This window comes from Ochotona princeps, chromosome 7, assembly GCF_030435755.1.
Source record: "Ochotona princeps isolate mOchPri1 chromosome 7, mOchPri1.hap1, whole genome shotgun sequence".
Classification (NCBI taxonomy): Eukaryota; Metazoa; Chordata; class Mammalia; order Lagomorpha; family Ochotonidae; genus Ochotona; species Ochotona princeps.
The window spans coordinates 60,414,274-60,433,977 of NC_080838.1; the positions used below are offsets into that span (position 1 = coordinate 60,414,274).

A 19,704-nucleotide genomic window follows, 5' to 3' on the forward strand; every position below is an offset into this window, starting at 1 on the left:
CACCTTGAACACACCAGGATCGCACATGGGCACCGGTTCTAATCCCGGCAGCTCTGCTTCCCATCCAGCTCCCTGCTTGTAGCCTGAGAAAGCGGTCAAGGACGGCCCAAAGCCTTGGGATCCTGCACCTGCGTGGGAGACCTGGAGGAAGCTCCGGGCTCCTGGCTTTGGATTGGGGTAGCACCTGCCATTGCGGCCACTTGGGGAGTGAATCATCGGACGGAAGATCTTCCTCTCTGTCTCTCCTCCTCTCTATATATCTGACTTTTCAATAAAAATAAAATAAGCCTTTAAAAGAAGTTTTTTTCCTAGAAAATGTTTACAGAAGAAAATTAGCAGGTAAGAAAATTAGAGAGTCAGCGTATGAATATGGCAGTGCAACTAACAGCAGAGCTATGGGGGAGGATGGATGAAACAGGCAGAGGAATTGAGGGAATTTTAGTCCAAGAACATCTCCCAAATGGAAAGCTCTGAAGTTTCAGTGCCCAGCTCATTATTGTGAAATTTCGAGGCACCACAGCCAAAGATCCCGACCCATCTACAGTGGAAAAACAATTTACATATAAATCCTCAAGAACTGGAATGGCAGACTTTTGGAATGTTACTCTCAAAATCAAGAGAGTAAAGAGAGCAATACATATCTCAAGGAAAAATAATTTCCAACCTTGTATTTAGAATAAGAACACTTTTTTTTTCTTTAGAAATCCAAAGGGTCTACTGGAAGATATATTCCATTAAATCAAGAGAGCAAACCTCAAGGAGAAAGACAAAGGATCCAGAAATCGGGGAGTAACTACATAATAAGGATAAGCAGAATTCTCCAGGATATTGACATAAATTCCGGGATGGCATCTATGAAGCAGGCCTAAGAGAGAAACAAGTTTGTTTTCGCTAGGAAAATGCACAGCCCAGGCAGGCATCGTGGCACCTTGTCCCATACCACAGCACAGATGGGAGTTCTGGCTACTCCACTTCAGCTCCAGCTTCCTGGGGGCTGCCTATCACCTCTGCCACTCATACGAGAGACCCCCATGGAGTTCTAGGCTCCTGGTGTTGCCTAGCCCTGGAAGTTGCAGGCATTTGGGGAGTGAATCAGTGTATGGAAAAATCTGTGTGTATGTGTGTGTGTGTGTGTGTGTGTGTGTGTGTGTGAGAGAGAGAGAGAGAGAGAGATTGTGCCTTTCAAATATATAAATGAATAAAGACAGAGAGGAAGAATGAAGAGTTCTAGTAAAATTGTGTCCAGTCTTATTGATAATAGATATACATTTCTGAAAATAACTCATGGAAATTTATGTGCACAGAGAAGTAAACAAAGAAGCAAAGATATACCCTAGGGAAAACAGGAAACAACACAAGAAAATTAAAATAATCCTCCTATACTATGTGACTCAGTTTTGAGCACTTAACATCATAATCTTCATAAAGGCTTAACAGTGACATGAACAGAAGTTTTGGGAAAATGGGAGGTGGGAGATAAAATCTAACAGGTAAAATACAGAGCAGAGGATTTAAAAATATTTTTCTGAGCAAGTATTTATTGCATATCTTCCATGTGCTAGGAAATCAGTGCTTCATAAATATTACCTATTTAACTATTAGGTGTGATTATCAATTCTAATTTTCTGATGAAAGAGCAAAAGTCGCAGAAAATCTGGGGAACTTCCCCAAAGAGTGTTCTCAACTGGGAGTGACTCTTGTGACCCCTCACAAGACACATTTTTAGACACATTTTTAGACACATTTTTTCATTGTTACAACTTGGTGGAGCTGCTGCTTGCATCTAGCAGACGGAGGACAGGGTGCTGCTGAACATTCTGCATTGTACAGGACGGCTTCCTATAATAAGGCATTATCGGACACCAAATATAAATTGCGCTTGGGTAACAAACAAAAACTAAAATGAACAAAAATTCCGAGTGACAGAGCTGAGACTTAAATCCTAGCAGCTTTGTGGGGTAACCTGCTGTTCAGGACTCCTGAAACCCAGAAGGAAATGCCTGGGATAGAGCCCTCCCTCCACCTGATTCGGCTTCCTGGTAACAAACTTGGGAGAGAGCAAATGATAGCTCACATACTTTGGTCCCTGGCTGCAGGCTTTGAACTGACCCAGCTCTGGTTATTTCAGGCATTTCGAGTGTGAACCAACAGATGGGAAGCTCTTTGTCCCTCCCCACCTCTCTCTTTATGCCTTTCCAATAAAATGAACAAACAAGATAAATTTTAGGAGTTCTTGACCAGCTTACTATGTTGCCTTTCCGTAACAATCTAGTGATACTATTTTGAAACATGAATGTAAACATTTAAAGATGAACTAGAAAAACTGAAAGTGATTACTTTATGAAGAGATAAGGTAGGGGTGAATAAAGGTCAGTGGACTGGTACTGCATTTCCCCTTGTTACTACTGTTCCCTTCAAAACCCTGAAAAAAACTGAATTATGGTTGCTTCTAATAATTAAAAGAAAATCCAAGTTAATAATACTGATTTGCTTATTTTAAAATGTTAATACAATTCTGAACATCAAAGCTATAGATTATTTTCAGCTTAATCGTTGTTTCCCACATTTAGGAGTGTTTCTTAAGATGCAGTTGATAAGAGTTGTGTCTTAGTAAACCTTTACGACAAATGAAAAAGGAAAAATGTTTAAGGGAGAAAGACTATACCAAAAGCAGACTTTCCTGTCTTGATTGACATTTTGCACAGCAAGTTCCAACTTGCAACATAATGAAAGATTTCAGAAAGAAAATCCTGTAGATCCAGATTGGTTATGGAAAAACTATTCAGCACTTAGAAGCAAGCAAGAAATAGCTTTACTGGATAATGATAGATTACTAACTCTGTCATTACATATATAAAAACATCCACATCTGAGGGACACTGAAGGTGTTTTAAAAAGCACTGAAAGCAAATCAAATAATGATACTTTTATTTTAATCTCTATTTAAAATGTGTGAATGTGCTGTAATCTTTAAAAACCCATGTAGAAAATGTAAAAATAGGAAATGCTCCCTGCCTCCAGTATCTCCTATTGTTAACAACGAAACTTTAACAAGATATAAGGCAGAGAACAGGAAGAAAGAGAGCAAGGTCATGTCTCAGCTAGAGCAATACAGCGAATTGAAGGATTTATCTCATCGCCTCACCTCAGTGAAAGCAAAAGCCATCTACAAGAAACCTCCTAGCTTTATTTCCTTTTCAATATCTCTATTGCCTTCTTTAGGTGCTGTTACTGTTTTAGGTTCTTAATACGTACTCTTCTTTACAAACAAGCAATTTCACACAAAAAGGCATCAAAATATATACACTAGGAAGTTTCGTATGTTCCTCCCTAACCCCATAAAATAACTGTGGTTAGTTGAATGAGGCTTTTCAGTATTTCTCCATGTAAATATAAGCAAATACAGATGTTATATTTTTTATATTTCTCATGCACACTCTTCAGCATCTTTATTTAACATTACAATGTTTTGTGATAAAATTTAACATGTTAAGTCTGACCACCTTAGAGATACTTATTGTTTAATAAGAAATTTCATTCTAAAAAGATATTTCTGTTAAAAAATACAGACTACATAATTATTAAATACCATAAAAAGTTTTTTTCAGTTCTCAGATACACTGAAGGAAATTTTTTATTTTGTGAAAGTTTCTTTTTTGCTTTTATTTTCTTTTGTGGTTGTTGTTGCTGTCCATTTGAAAGGGGCCTGGAGCAGAGAGAGATCTTCCATCTGCTGGTTCACTGTCCAAATGCCTGCAAGAGCCAGAACTGGGCAGGGTGAAGTCAGAAGCCTGGAACTCAATCTAGACCTGTCCCGAAGCTTGAGAAGGGTACAAACATTGGAGTTATCATGCGCTTCCTCCCAGCAACATGAGCAGGAAGCTAAAAAGGAAGCAAAGTGGCTGAGGCTCTTGCACTCTGCTGGGAGAGATGGTGGTCTCAAAAAGCAGTTTAACCTGACATACCACAACATTCATCCAAGAAAAAAATGTATCAGATGTGCTTTTTATATGATTTTGGGATGTTTTAAGAGTGCTAGTTAAGACAACTTAAACAAAATATTTACTTTAACAAGCAGAGTGTTTGGAAAGAAAGTCACATTGAGACCTCACAGTATCCTTTGAATGAAAAGTAAATCATTTATGGATGTTTGGCACAATGATTAATACTCTCCTTGGGATGCCCGTATTCCATATCAGGGTACCTGGGTTCAAATCTTGACTCTGCTTCTAATTCCAGCTTCCTGCTAATGCACACATTGAGAGACAAATGGTGATGGCTCAAGTGCATGGCTCCATGCTACTCATGTGTATAACATGGCTCAAGGTTCTGGCTCCTGGCTTTGGGCTGACCCAGGAATGACTGTTGTGGGCATGTGGGGAGTAAATCAGGGGATGAAAATTCATGTGGCCAGCACAGTAACTCAACAAGCTCGCTCTACCTACAGGGCCAGCATCCCATATGGGCACTGGTTTGTGTCCTGGCTGCTCTACTTCCAATTCAATTCCCTGCTTAAGGCCTGGAAAAGCAACAGAGGATGACTCAAGTCTTTGGGACCTTGAACTCATGTGGGAGACCCAAAGGAGGTTCCTTGCTCCTGGCTTTGGATCAGCTCAGCTCTAGCTGTTGTGGCCATTTGAGGAGTAAGCCAGCAGATAGAAGATATCTCTGTCTTACCTTTTCCTTGTAAATCTATATTTCCAATTAGATAAATTTAAAGTAAATTAATAGTACTAATTTGGTTAACTATTATATAATTGCACTTCTAAACAATAGAAAATTAAATTTGAATATTCAATTTTACTTAAATATTTTAATTTCCCAAATCTTAAATAAAAACTGATTCCTGATTTAATCAAAGATCATATAATAAATTCTAACAGCTTAAGTGATCAGACAGAAATCAATTTTTTCCAGGAAGAATTTTAAAGATAGCGAAGGGGTTGGGGGTTGTGTGCATAATTAAACTCTCCCCCTACTAATGTGACACGAACAACTTTTAACAGAACTCAAAATGGGGACTTGGTAGAAGAGAGAAAAAAAAATGCAAACATACTTCAAGTTCATCCACGAATATCCCTCTTTCTAGAACTGAATAGCCTGTTCTGACCTGAAACTATTATTGCATAAGTGGTATGCAACAGGCAAAACAGAGCATGAGTTTTACATATATCATCTAATATGAACTCAGAACTTTGGTGCCACCAAAATGATGCTAACCTTAACTTCATGTTCACGTCAAATAACAACTTTGACTCCTTTCGTCTCCTTCCAAAACAGGCCTCTTGTGCCTTAGAGCTTTACCCGCAGTTTTACAGTGCTGGTCCCAGCTCTAAATTCTTCGACTTTTATCTGTGTATTTTTAATACCTCATCAATTTTAAAATATTAACTAATTATTAACTAATCATACATATTCTTTTGTATTTTTAGCTAATACTGATAATTCTCTAGCAATCACTAAAAATTATATCTTCAAACATTGAGGAAACTTATGAACGAAATGGTTTGAATAATTAATATCCAAATCAAGATTTTTTGTCAAGATATTATTTTAGCAGTTCTTAAGCATACTAGGAATTCTCATGAATTTTTTAGTGAATCTATAGGCTTTTCTGTTGGTCTTCAAAAGTATAAAACATTTTTCATTATGAATCATCTTTAAGATGGAAGTATTAATAAATAGAAAACAGAACTAGGAGAGAATAAAAAAGACAAATCAAAATTAATCTTTTGCTCTTTCAAAGTAAAAAAGCAATCTCTTTCAGGAAGAAGAAATGTTAAAGTGTGAAGAAATTAGCTAATGCCTTTTTGTTTATTTTGTTACAAGTACAGTATGAGATCAGCATTATCTTCAAGCACTAGACACTACATTTCTAATATAAACACATTATTTTTACAGAATTATTGTAATAGTGGTATGCAACAGGCAAAACAGAGCATGAGTTTTACATATATCATCTAATATGAACTCAGAACTTTGGTGCCACCAAAATGATGCTAACCTTGACTTTATAATCATGTCAAGTAGCAACTTTGACTCCTTATTTGTCCTTCAAAAACAGGCCTCTTGTGCCTTAGAGCTATTATATGTTACATGGCTTAATCTGTAAGTATAACAAGACTGAAATAATCATGTGTCATCTAAAAAAAAAATCACTTTTACAAAGAACACAGTGAGGGAAGAAACAGACCATGGCCTGACACTGTTGATGATAATCGAACAGGAAATGAAAACTAAACTAAACCTGTGGGCTAGGAAAGACTAGAATTTGAAAGGAAATTTTAAAAAGTGGCTGAGAAAATGATGATATTTTACTTAAAATTTAATCTGCTTTATAAAGATTTGGCATTTTAGGCGGTGACTTACATTTATATTTTGATCTTATGACTGGTTAGAGATGAACATGTTATTAATATAATTAGTGAGGTGGTATAAAAATGAATACATTATTATATTGGACAGACAAGCAATTCATTGAAAAATTACATTGAGCTGAAATAATTCATATGATTTTATTTATTTGTCTAATTAGAGACTTACAGAAAAAATGTGTTACTGCACCCAAATAACCTGTTTAACCTACCTAACACCCTACTGAACACCAACTCTTCCTGTGACAGCCCTACACCAGGGTACTGAAGTCACAAGGACAAGTGATGCCTACATAAACTGTTATCTGTCTCCAATCCCCGTACTCACTTCCTTGTTTTCTTTGCAGTCATATTCTGGCGAACAACATGCAAATGAAGGATACTGCTAGGAAGATTTCTGGGGAACACTTAAAGTTTTCTACATACAAAAAAGAACTAACTGGGCCTGGCACGGTGGCCTAGCGGTTAAGTTCCTCACCTTGAACGCACCAGGATCCCATATGGGCTCAGGTTCTCATCCCAGCAGCCCCACTTCCCATCCAGCTCCCTGCTTGTGGCCTAGGAAAGCAGTCGAGGATGGCCCAAAGCCTTGGGATCCTGCACTCGTGTAGGAGACCCAGAAGAGGCTCCTGGCTCCTTGCTTTGGATCGGCACAGCACTGGCCATTGTGGTCACTTGAGGAGTGAATAATCAGACAGAAGATCTTCCTCTCTGTCTCTCCTCCTCTTTGTATCTCTGACTTTCCAATAAATATAAATAAATCCGGCCCGGTGCATAGTAAAATGGTTAAAGTCCTCACCTTGCACACGCCAGGATCCCATATGGTCGCTGGTTCTAACCCTGGAGGCCCTGCTTCCCATCCAGCTCCCTGCTTGTGGCCTGGGAAAGCAGTCGAGGATGGTCCAAAGCCTTGGGACCCTGCACCCACATGGGAGACCTGGAAGAGCTCCTGGTTCTTGGCTTCGGATCGGATCAGTGCAGCACCAGTCATTGTGGTCACTTGGGGAGTGAATAATCAGACAGAAGATCTTCCTCTCTGTCTCTCCTCCTCTCTGTATCTCTGACTTTCCAATAAAAAATCAATTTTTTAAAAAATAAAATAAATAAATCTAAAAAGAAAGAAAAATAGACAAGGTTTTGTCCAGTTTTTCATTTTTCTTTTGATCTTGAAAGAGGATGAAATGTATAGAGTTGATCAGTCAACGCCAGAGAAATGCAGTGAGGATGACTTGGACATTATTGCACATCATCAGAAACAACTTCCTACTACCTAACTTTTATTCTTTATAAAGGAGATTTATTAAACATCAAAAATAAGATAAATTGGGCCCGGCGGCGTGGCCTAGCGGCTAAAGTCCTCGCCTTGAAAGCCCCGGGATCCCATATGGGCGCCAGTTCTAATCCCGGCAGCTCCACTTCCCATCCAGCTCCCTGCTTGTGGCCTGGGAAAGCAGTTGAGGACGGCCCAATGCATTGGGACACTGCACCCGCGTGGGAGACCCGGAAGAGGTTCCTGGTTCCCGGCTTCGGATCGGCGCGCACCGGCCCGTTGCGGCTTACTTGGGGAGTGAATCATCGGACGGAAGATCTTCCTCTCTGTCTCTCCTCCTCTGTGTATATCTGGCTGTAATAAAATGAATAAAATCTTTAAAAAAAAAAAAATAAGATAAATTTTTTTAAAGAGATTTTTTTGTTTATTTATTTTGTTTGTAGAAAGAGACAGTGAGATAGAGCTTTTACCTGCTCATTCACTCCCCATATGTCTGCAGCAGCCAGCTCTGTGCCAAGCTGAAGCCAGAATCTAGGAACGCACTACTGATCTCCCACATGGATGACAGGACCCCAAGTACTTGGGTCATTTTCTGCTGAACGCCCAGGCACCTTAGCAGGAAGCTATTCCACAAGAGAAGTAGAGGAGGCTGGATGAGACGGAATGTAGGAAACTCAAGCAGCAGTTTAACCTGACGTACCACAACTTAGTTTCTTATATGAAGAAAAGCACAAACATTACAAAGTTCATGTGGAATATCTTACAGGGAATTCCAGGAAAAAAAAAATGGAATAGGTCAGAAAATTCAGGGCTCTGGAGGTTCTACAGGAATAGATCAAACTATATTTTTAGTAGTAATATGACTGGAATCTAGCCCTTGCCTCAAGCTGATCAGAGGTATACAAAAGGCAAGTTTTGAACAGAAGAGATTTCTGGTCAGCACACAGTTAGCTCTCCACTCAATCAGACCACCCTCAGGATTGACACTTTCCCCTTAAGAAAACTGAACAAGAGAATCGGTCATTTGAACAACAATGGTACGAAAGAATGCTTACTAAAGGTGAGTAACCAGAATGTGTTGTTTGATCAGAGAAAATGGAATTCATTCCTGAGTTCTTATTAATGGCACAGTTTAGTAACTGCTTTGTTGGAGGAGTGGAGAAATTTCTTTTCTCTTCCACACTTCCCCTGTAATACACGATCTCTCCATTTTGCCCCTGCTTGTACTCTCTGCTTTCCTTCTCTCTCTCATCACCCGCCCCTTCCCTTTTCTCTTTGTCCTTCCTTCTCTTGGTGAAGAAATAATAACGAGATCAACCAACAAACACACACACTAAGGATGGTCGAACACTCACTGTGTACGAGACTGTGCAAATCCATAGACGCCTATTTTAAAAAATAAAATAGAAGGACTATTAAGTGATCTCCTCATACTTGAACCATTTACTTTAAAAAACATGGGGCTAGATGTGTATGAATGGTTTTATGTGTTTATGTATAGGCTATATCATTTATACCTGGACACTTACTGCCTTCAGCTGAGTTATAACAATCTAGAGCCATTTGATCAATCTCTTGTTGGTGCTTGAATGCTTACTACTGAGCATGACAGCATGTTCTAGAATGCAACAAGCACTGTTCTAAGAGCTGGGGACTGTACAGTAACAAAACAGAAACTTATGTAAGATAAACTGTTGCAGTTTTCCATACTGCTAATGAGCTATTATTGCTAATATAATTGAATAATTTGATATTACATACTTTGTTCAATTAAAGCGCCAACGACATTTTTCATATTAAAAGTAGAACTGACACTTAACATGAATGTGTGTTTTATGTTATGTATTTTTAGCATAATTTTTTACATGACATAGCATGCTATGAAAAAGGCAAAGCACTGGCTCAAATTACCATAGACAAGAAAACTAGAATGTATTATACAGACACAGAAGCATCCTGAACTTATTGTTTCAAGTTCTCAAGTTCTACTTGAACAGAAACCAAGGGAGAAACTGTAGATTTTGCATTAGAGAAAGTATTTATGCTTTAAAAGTCTAAAACATTCAACAGCAGAAGATACAAAGTGTTGGCCCAGCATTAAAAGACTAGCCATTAATATAATGGTTTATTATTTTTTCAAAACTACCATGTTAATTGTAAATGCACAATATTTCGTAGTTTTCTACTTCACTATACTAATTCTAACAGTTTCAATTAACTCTCTGAGATTTGTTCTCCTCACATTGTTGCCAAATGCTGCAAGTTTAACATCTCGAATCATCACTTTGTGTGTGTGTGTGTGTGTGTTTTTAAAGATTTGTTTATTTGCCTGACAGAGTTACAGAGGCAGAGGGAAATACAGAGAACTGTTCCATCTGCTAATTCACTCCCTAGATAACCACAGTGGCCAGGGTTAGGGCAGGCCAAACCTGGGACCCAGGAGTTTCACCTGGATCTCCTATGTGGGTTGCAGGGACATCTTCCAGTGCTTTCCCAGGCCATTATAAGAGAACTAGACCAGAAGTGAAGCAGGCAGGACATGAGCCAGCATGCTCATTTAGAAGGCCAGCGTTGCAGGCAGCAGCTTTTCCTGCTGAACCATGACACTGGCTCTATAGCATTTCCCCCTTTCATACAGATATCCTAGGTCTGGATTTGGCCCTAAACTAATAACTACCTTCCGTAGATAACAGCATTTTTCTCCTAGTTTCCTACTAGACATTGCAGAAGAAAATGTAAAAATCAGATCAACATTATTATCATTAATTTAGAAAGTAATGCCTTGTTAAACACTCTAACTCCACCTAACAAACTTGACTAACCAACTTGCTTGCACAGCAATTCACTGCCATCAGACAACGTGAAATCACTCTTGAAAACCGGAAAGCCTAACTTCTGTGTCAGCCTGTTTCTGGGAACACTTCACAAAAATCAACACTGGCAGCTGCAATCCCAAGACAAAGTCCCGCCAGTCAGGTTTAGAGGGCAGAATATTCTTATTGCATGAGTTAATGTATGTTCTAATACAACTAAGTTTCAGAAAACAGAAGGATTGTGCTTATTTGCCATGTATACACCCTTCAACCAAACTGAACAGGCGGTTACATAACTTGCCAGGACAAGTTGCAGAAATGAGTCAGATACACAAGACCAACCCTATTAAAAACTGTGGACTAGGCAGTTTGAGTTCAGTGCCATGCCCATTTAGTACGACATATACTTCCTCAATCCCCTCCCAAAGGGTCATCTCACACCATAAACTCCCCCAACTCCCTCATCTTGAACCATACACTTCTCCCCAACTCTGCAAAATTCCTTTTTTCCCTCTCCCACTGATCACTGAAAACTAGCCTCCCCTCATTCCTCTCTCTCCTTCATTAATTAAAATTTACTGAGCTAGTATCTCTCCGCCTCAGGGTTTAAAGTGACAACTACCTAATTTGATAAACCAATCCATGCTAATAGGTGAAGAGCGAAAGCTAGAAGGTAAAGTGAATTTTAACTATGATTTTCTAAAGGTAATCAACTTAAAGGGTAACTTATCAATGGCTACAGGTGAGAAATCCCAACTGAGAATTTTAGTTGAGAGAATTGTTTTCCTTGAAGCACCTGTAAAGAACGAACTAGTGGCTACTTTTAGTCTTAACTTGTAGTTAGCCCAAATCAGAGTAAATAAATAACCATTGTGAATTGAGGACTACTTGGGAGAAAAATGGAAATAAGCTTTAGTATACCCCAAGCAAGCTACGAAGAAAAAGTTGGAAAAGCAAGTAAGCAAAGAAAAGTCAAAGTTACAGGAACACCACAATCAAATTTTATGACTTAATCTTTCCTAGGATCACCTAGTCTTAGAATCTAATAAAATTTTTCCCATATTTTTCAGAATTAAACATTATTTCAAATATTTGTTTCAAGTCTAAAACCACCACTACTTTAAAAAACTGTTACTGCCTTTTGTTATTGTTTTATTTCTTAAAAAATTGTGGTCTTTTAAAAAACTTTTTAAAAAAAATTCAGTTTTCATACATATATTTATTTGGCACATCTGAACACCGAAGGAACATCACACCAAATATCATGTGTGTCACATATTAGCTGTCTTTATTTTATTTCCTTCCCTCTCATAAATGAGGAAAATTAGACCCTAAAGTGAAGTGGCTTGTCAAGATTTGTACTCTGGTCTTCAGAGTTAAGATTCTGTGCTCTTTTCAATGTCCTAAACTACCAGGCTGCCTTTGACCATTTGTTATCCAGGCCTTTGCTGTCCTGTAACTCTACATCCTAGGGGAATTCTCAAATGTTACAGAGGGTTCTGCTACTATCAACAGAAACTAGCCTGGAAACTCAACAGGCCTGAGGGGAACTGCAGTCAGATCTGGTTTCCATTTTTCCCCCAGCTAATTCCTGCTTTACACAGAAGGGTTAGTACTGCCCCGTAAAGTCTTCCTGAAGCACTGTCAAGAGTTTGTGCTCCAATTACCTGCTCAGGTTTTGGTGGATTACTGATCTTGCTCCTGCTTCTCACCTGGGCAAAGTTCCCATCACAGTCCTTACTCAGTAAGCAAGGAAGGATAACATGTTTCCAGGCTTCAAGGGAGGAAAAAACACTAACGTAGTTGGTCCCAGCCAGAATACAAATATTTCACATTGAGAGGTACACAAGAAACCAGCTGGGAAAACATTGCTATTTACAGATTTGGATTAGTCCCAAATTCATTTTAGCCTTTAAAGTAAAAGACAGTATTTTTAAGCCATTGGCATTTAAGACACATCTGAAAGTTTTAGGGTGCTAAAAACCCTTTGCGTATTTGTTAAATTGCATGGGAATTTCTCTTAGAAAAAAAGCACAGCCATATTTACTTGGAATATAATCTTGGGAATCCATTATGGAGTAGTCCATGAATCCCATGTAAAATATTCCTTACTTTGTGCATGTCAAAGGATGTACCAATGATGGTTGTCTAAGGGAAGAACATCCATGCCACTGGGAGTCCATTTGAAGCTGTGCTAATGCCTGCTTTCTAATTCCCTTATGATTAGCAGAAATGAGCTATGTTGGATCCATTATTAAAAAGTAACACATATTCACCACAAAAGATTTGAAAGAAAACAATCTCAGAAATACAATGTTTTTCCATCGGTGTAACCCTCAGAGTAACAGTAAGAGTATAAATATCTCCAAATGTACATATAGATATGTATGCTTTTGAAAAAAAAAGATCAGTCTTATAACAACTTGATCTTTCATTAGATTGCATATATTATATTTTATATGTAATCTAACATATATATAATCAAATTTTATAAATATATGGATGTTTCATAGCTTCCTCATTCTGCTATTATTGACTCCTCCCCTCCACCCCAGTTTTATGGTTACCAACATCAAACAAAATATTTCTTGACCGGGGCAAGTGTTTGGCACAGTGTTTAGACTGCAGCTGGGGACACCTACATCCTGAATTGAAGCGACTGGTTTAACTCCAAACTCCCTCTGCTTCAGATCCAGCTTCCTGTTAATGGCACCCTGGGAGGCAGCAGGTGATGGGTCAAGTACCTGAGTCCCTGCCATCAACAGGGGTCACCTGCATTGAATTTCCAGACTCTTGGCTTTGGCCGTACCCATCTCCAACTGTTTACCAGCATTTGGGAGATAAATTAGTGGATGAAAGACTTCACTCTGTGTTTGTGTCCTTCTCTCAAATAAAATGAAAATAAGCAAATACAAAACTTTAAATAAAGAAGAACTATCTTTGATAGCTTTGATTGTGCATTTCAATATAAGATAAATTTCTTAAGTGGAATAAGTGCAAAGATACAAACTATTTACACTGTGATACTGAAGTTGCACTCTCCAGCTTCTAGGGTGGGCATCAGCTCTCCCTATTAAGGTCCCAGTGTCAGAACGTCTGGGTTCATTTCCTTTGTTCATTGTACCAATGCTGTAGACCTATGATAACTCCTCTAAATTTAGGTATGTTATTTGCTAGGTCTGTCTTCTCTTAATATTTAACTTTTATTTTTACTTTATATTGAATAGGAGATAAACCTGTGGATTTCTCTTTTGTGTACGCTTCATCAGAGTTTGTTTTAAAGCCTGCTTTTCAGCTCATCCAAAATAGAGGGATTACTCCTTTTCATTAAAAAAAAAAAAAAAAAAAAAAAAAAGGCCTTAAGGGCAACCACCTGTAATGGCCTAAATGCAAAGAAAAAAAATGCTGACAATCTTGTGGCTTGTCTACTTTTGTGTTAATTTACCACACTGCGTGTGACATCATTCACAAGCGATTGCAGGTTTTAGAGATACTGCTTTTCTCTCTGACCAATGCATGAATTTCTTTTCATTTAAATTGTTTATTCTTCCAAACCTGCCTCTCCCTCCCTGTCATATGTTCTTGCTACAAGAATCAGAATATCTAAAAGGCGGGGGAGGGCTCTTTCTGTCCTTCCCTTTTGTCTGCACTGCACCTAGGCCAGCCTTCTCACTGTTACTTTTACCATTCATTCCGAATGGCAGCCCTTAGCTTTTTTTTTTTTCTAAGATTTATTAATTTTGTTTGAAAGGCAGATTTGCAGAGAGATCTTTCACACACTGATTTACTTCCCAAATGGCCACAATGTCAGGAGCTGTGCCAAACTAAAGCCAGGAGCCAGCCTCCTTCATGTCTCCAATGTGGTGGGCGCAGGGATCCAAAGACCTGAGCCATCCTCTGCTGCTTTCTCAAGCCATGGGCAGAGAGCTGAATGCGAAGAGGAGCAGTTGGGACTAGAGTCAGCACCCATACGGGATGCCAGTGCTACAGGCAGAGGATTAGTTTGCTAAGCCACCACAGGAGCCTCAGTTTTTAGTTTTGTGTTATCTTCCTCGACTGTCTTTCCTCATCTTTGCATTATTCATCTCATTATCTACCTTGCAAAGCCTGGTTTAAAATTTCCTCCTCCATAATCCGAGTCAAATCCAGGTACTCTGATACACGGTAGATACCCCAAGTCACATCTTACCGGTGCATTTAACACCTGCCCTTCTATAACTTAACATGTGTAGGTGATTCCCACACCACGTTTTCTCTTATTTGCTAATGTGCTCAAATCAGGCATTCTTTGTAGCTTACCTGTTGCCTAATTGTTTCAAAAGCACTAGTATTTTCCCCCTTCTTAGATTACATGGTTAACTCCTTGAGGGCAGGAATCTAATCTTGAGATTTGGCTGTGCCTTTTCCAGTGTGTCAGATTCAGTGCATACTTGGACGCATATTTGACCAAAGACATCCATCATAGGTATTCATTTCATAAATGAGATAATGAAAATTCAGGTGTTCGCCAAAGGTAAATCATTACTATTAATTCCTGCATTCGTCATACAGGTATTCAGCAGCCGCAGGGCCAGAGAGCCAGCTTCGACTTTCTTGGAAGGAGGAAGGCGGAGGAGTTGCCAGGGAATCCAGATTCACCTAGTGCCCAATACCAGGGCTCCCACACTAAATCTATCCCCACGGGTCTCCTTCTCAAAGTGGACTAGCTTTCGCAACTAAGCCAGAACTTTAAAAAATCAAATTGCAAGCCACTATTTGCTCCTGAATTCAGCAAGACCTCCCCCCCTCCTTTGAAATGAATGCAACTCAGATGTTGCAGATGGCATGAAAGGAAAAGCCACCAGGACACAGACTTCTGCCAACTTGTGGCACGTGAAGAAAAAAAAATGGTTATTGTATCGATTCCTACATCTACTACTTGGGGATTTTCAACTCCAGGCTTATTTAAGTTGTACAGGGAAAAGAACAAGATAAGTATTCACATAACGTTTTCAAAACTTTCCCGAGGACATTTGGGGGCGTGCTGCCACCACCACGCCTTTGAAGATCACTTTACACCGGTGGGCAAACTCACCAAGTCGTTTCTCGTTGACCGCGCCATTTTTTAAGTTGCTGTCTCGTGAGGGGAGCTGACCCGGCCCTGCTCTCTCTCCTTTCTCCTCACCCTTTCAAAGCCCAGGTCGCCTGGTGGGAACGTGGAAACTCGACTGAGATGCTGAGGAAGGCAAGTGGGGGAGGGGTTGAGAGTGACAGAGGACAAACCCGCAGTTGGGTAGGTTTCCCTCTAGCTCTCACTCCCCAAGGGCGGTCAGGTGCCGTTTCTGAAGCCGAACTGTATGTGCGTGTGTTGGGGTGGGGGCCATCAGCTGAGTTTTCAACTCGGCCTAAAGTGGGAACTTAGCTGTTCGGCCATTAACCTGAGCGTCTGACTAGTCAGAAGAACGCGAAAAGCCAGGCCCAAGGCGCCGGTTGTCGTGGAAACGGGGGCGCTGGTCTCCCCGGCGACCTAGTCCCTAGAGAGGAGGCGGGGCTGGAGGTCAGGCGAGCCAATGAGGTGGAGGGGAGCGCAGGGTTGAAGCTCCGCGGTCCTACCGGAGCCCTGGAAGGAGTGATTGACGGGGCCGGGAGGCGTGGCCCGCGCGGGCGCGCGAGGTGGAGCCCCAGTCGTGCCAGTGTCTCCGCCAGGCGCGCGGCGGCAGACACACCATGATTCCGGCCCTCAGAGACCCCAGTGCTGGCGAGCAGCGCTCCCAGGCTCCCGGCGCCCTCTCAGCCGTCTCAGCCGCGATCGGAGCCAGCTGCAGGACTTGAGAAGTCCGCGCTTAAAAGTTTTTTTTTTTTTTTGGTGGGGGGAAGTTCTTCAAGGAGGGTGTGCGAAGGTGTGCAAGTGCTCCAGGGTCAGGCCGTGGTCTCTGGAGGTCGCCGCTGGAGGGGCGTTTCCGAGGTGTGGAGGAGGAGGAGGAGATGCTGCTTCTCTTGTCTCCCTCCCTAGGCTCCCTCTCCAGCTCCTGCAGCCCACGCCCGAAGCCGCTCGGCAGAGAAGAGGTGGTGGCTCTCGGCGCCCGCGGCGGCTGCCGGCGGCCCGCCCAGACGCCGCGTCCCCGCAGCCCTCGCCCCGCGCCGCAGTAGGAGGACCGAGCGTCCGCACGAGCCGGTAAGGACGCCCACGGCCCCGCGCCCTGCCCTGGCCGTGCCCGAGCGCCCCACGGGAGGCTGTCGCACTCTGCTGGGGCTCCGGCCCCTCAGCACCCCCATGAAAGGAACTTTCCCCCCTCTGGATTTTTGTTTCTGGGGTGCTTGTGTGTGGTCAAGTGGGGAAAGGTGAGGCGGACTTTCCCGCGTAGAAAGATTCCCTCTCCTGCGCTGAAGGCGCAGGTTAGGGGGACTGGAACCCCAGAGGGGGAGCGAGCCTGTGGAGTGACAGTGCCCCATCCTGCTTGGTGCGCGCTCTGCTTGGTGCGCACAGGAGGGAAGGGCTCCCGGAGTCTGTTTCTCATTTCTGTAAATGATTGTGGAGATGGTGTGGTTGGAGGCCTCCCAGAAGAATGTGTATGTGCAGGGGTTGGGTGAAGAGGGGGCGGGGAGGCGGGGAAGGGGCCGAAGGAGGCACTTGCCTGGTGCGAGCGCTTTATTGCTCTTCGGCTCCAGTTTACGTTCCGGCCCCTTCCTCCCCTCGGCTCATTCCGGAACACTCTGAGTGCCTTCAGCTGGGACGCTCCACGTAAAACACCCTCAGTCAAGAGAATTCCTCTGAGGGTTAATTTCCTTCGGTCACTAATGCTGGGGAAGGCAGGACGGAGAGACAGTATCACGGGAGAGATTTACGGCGATACAGTTTTCATTGGGGTGTTTGATTGACACCTCCACAGACTTCCAACCCCTCTCCTCCACAGTCTTGTGTCATTTTCGTTTAATTGCATCTTTGAAACAACAAACGCGGTGACTTCATAGGGAGCTGCCTGGAACTGAGTTTACCTCTCAGAAAATGGGGCAATCGGGTTTGTTTTCAAGGTGGCACCTAAACAAAATGTAGGCCACCGGATCTGTGGGATGTGAGGAGTGCTTCTAATTAATTAGCAAGCTTCTAAATTTTTGTCTAGTAAGCTGATGAGAAAAGGTGGAGAAGAAAAGTCCGTGTAGAATTTAACAAGTGGTGTTTTCCCAAACTCTTGATGGCTGGCTTGGTAGGGACAAGCTGAAAACGTTGTGTGTGTTAGGTGGCTGCGTGTGGTACTGTGATACAAATTATTTCAGCTTTTAATAGCGCTAAGAACATTTTCAGTAAGCTCATGCATAGATCGATTCTGTAAGTTAATACAGAGGTGCGTTGGCTACTTCATCCTTCCATTGTAGATTGACAACTTTTTCAGAACGCTGTGTTCTAACTTTGATGTTAGAGGCTTTGTAGGAGTATCTGGGGGAAGCTGGTCGGATGGGAGCTGCAATAGCAAGTAAAAATATCTAGGCTTAGCGATTAAAAAAAAAGAGACTGTTTCTTCCACAGTAAGAAACTTGTGGCTTTCATTACCATTATTTAGGTGTCTTTGGATTTACATTTATCCCGTCAACATTTTTACTTGCTTGCAGGACTCACCTATTCTTTAAAGATTGAGTATTGGGGTGCAAGAATCTCCATGACTTTTCATATTTCAAGTCACATACCATTAATCAGTGTCAATTTAAAGAACAGATTTTAATACTATGAAATTGTCAGACATCCTTTGAGAGTTTCCCTTATTTATTTATTATTTAAATATTTACCTCATGTGAAAGAAGTAGAGAGATCTTGCATCAGCTGGTTCACTCCCCAAATCACTGGGCCGGGCTGAAGCCAGGAGCCAGAAACTTCATCTGGATCTCCAGTGTGGATGCAGGGGCCCAAGCGTTTGGGCCATCCTCTGCTGCTTTCCAGGTGCCTTAGCCGCCTGCTGGATGGCAAGTGGAGTAACCAGACAAGAACTGGCGTGCCTTTGTAATGTCAGCACTGCCCCCCTCCCACCCTGAGAATTGGCCCTTAAGTGGTGGGTGTGAGTGTGAGCATTGGCTAATCGTTGTTTTGCAGTGGAAGACAGGTGTCTTTAAATGAATGGAATTTAGGTATTCTTATGAGGAAACACATGTCCTGCTTTGTTCCATCTCTAATAGGTTAAGGTGTGAATGAAATGAGCATTGTAGTAGCTTCTCCCACGTTGGTTTTCCAGTTTATCTCCTTCCCACTCCCTCCTCTTCCCTTCCTCCGCCTCCTCTTTTCTTTCTTCTGCTTCTTCCAGTGCATAATTTTGCGATAAAGCACAAAACATTTTTATGGTATAATTAAATTATAAATAAGACCGTTTGAGGTGGAGAAGCAGCCACAAGCATACTGCAGCCTGCTGTATTCACAAGTGACTCCTGTCCGTGCGTTCCTGTTTCGGAATATACTTTAGAAGAAGTCTGTGCCGCCACTTATAACAGTAAGCTGTGATATAACCAAATTGACTCATATGAATTAATGTCACTTTTCAAGGAAGGGGTGTGGGGAAGGGCAAAAAAAGATTGGGTCTCAGTATAGAATAGTATTGATGGGAAGAATGAGGATCTGGAGTGTATTTTCCTTTCTTTTTTTTCTTGAAACTTCCTTGTGAATTTTAAAATTCAGATGCATTGAGCAATGTGGGAACAGTATTTTTGAAAGACAATGTTTAATGAATAAATCAATAATAGGACTTTTAATGGCCTAAGTTAGAATTCTAAGTTTCATAGTTACGGTACCTAGTCATATCAAAACGGTGATCTGTAAATTGCTTTTCAGGCAAGGAGTTCAATAGTCTTTGAGTTTGGAAGAAAAATGAATGTATCTTTGAGACCCTTTTAGTTTTTTAACATGCTTTTATTGTCAGATCTTATGAATAAGCACATTATTCTATTCTGTCCCATCTGGACATTACTGTCTGACCAATGCGTCCCAATTCTAGAAAACTTTAAATTTACTTTTCTCATCTGTAAATTTACTTTTCTCATCTGTAAATCATTTTAACTAAGTTTTTTAAAAATAAATTACTGCTGTTTATTTGACAGAGCAGAGAGACAGAGACAGAGATTATCCATTGAGGAGCTCACTCCCCCAACTGCCTGCCCTAACTGGGTCAGGCCAAGTCAAAACCAGGGTCTGCCCTGTGAGTGGCAGGGAGCCGAGCATGCAAGCCATTACCTGCCACCTTTCAGGATATACATCAGCAAGAAGCTAGAATTGAAACCCGAGCGGCAA

General features: G+C 41.3%; 2 protein-coding genes across 6 annotated transcripts in view; one reads left to right on the forward strand and one right to left on the reverse strand.

Annotated features, from left to right (window-relative positions):
• The window catches only part of MAPK10 (mitogen-activated protein kinase 10), a 444,107-nt gene extending 428,208 nt beyond the window's left edge, over positions 1–15,899 (reverse strand). For all 5 annotated transcript variants that reach the window (XR_009245850.1, XM_058667094.1, XM_058667090.1 and 2 more), the window contains exon 1: positions 15,532–15,899. The gene's annotated coding sequence lies outside the window, so the exon portion shown is untranslated. The remainder of the gene's footprint in view (positions 1–15,531) is intronic.
• A 136-nt stretch (positions 15,900–16,035) lies between these two features.
• Positions 16,036–19,704, forward strand: part of PTPN13 (protein tyrosine phosphatase non-receptor type 13) — a 188,933-nt gene continuing 185,264 nt past the window's right edge. The window contains exon 1 of the mRNA XM_058667102.1: positions 16,036–16,611. The gene's annotated coding sequence lies outside the window, so the exon portion shown is untranslated. The remainder of the gene's footprint in view (positions 16,612–19,704) is intronic.